Below are 563 nucleotides of genomic sequence, written 5' to 3'. Positions count from 1 at the left end.
GCTGAACACCAACAAAGTGTTTGACTTACATTAATGTAAAGCACTTTGAAAGCATGCCTTCAAATCTAAAGGTCTTTTCACTCTGATCTTTTCATCTTTATACTAAGGGTCTCCAAACTTTGCCATTTTAAGACCTGTGGATTCAACTCCAAGAGTTCCTTAGGCAGCAGGAGAATTTTGAGAGTCGAATTCCATGAGTCTTAAAGTTGCCAGGTTTGTAGTTCCTTGCTTATTCTGTTACCTGCCTATGACATCTTCTCATTACGGGAGAAATAGCTGGAATGTCAATGTTCAGAGCTGTGATCAGCAAAACAATACATGGAAATTATAGCCTCTTGATCTCAGCCATCTTCCTCTCCAAATCCCAAACCCCACCTGAGATGAATCTATAGGATTCAATAGTATAATAATGTTGTGTTTAGCTTCTAATAGCAATATTGCAGGATTTTCTCCAAAATTTTATTTATTTATTATTTATTTATTTCATTTATTGGATTTGTATGCCGCCCCTCTCCGGAGACTCGGGGCAATGTTTCTCCCCCCCCAAAAAAATTGGCTAAAAT

This window comes from Erythrolamprus reginae, chromosome 3 (assembly GCF_031021105.1).
Source record: "Erythrolamprus reginae isolate rEryReg1 chromosome 3, rEryReg1.hap1, whole genome shotgun sequence".
In the NCBI taxonomy this organism is placed as follows: Eukaryota; Metazoa; Chordata; class Lepidosauria; order Squamata; family Dipsadidae; genus Erythrolamprus; species Erythrolamprus reginae.
The sequence above is the reverse complement of the archived record's forward strand: the minus strand, read 5'-3'. Positions refer to the sequence as shown.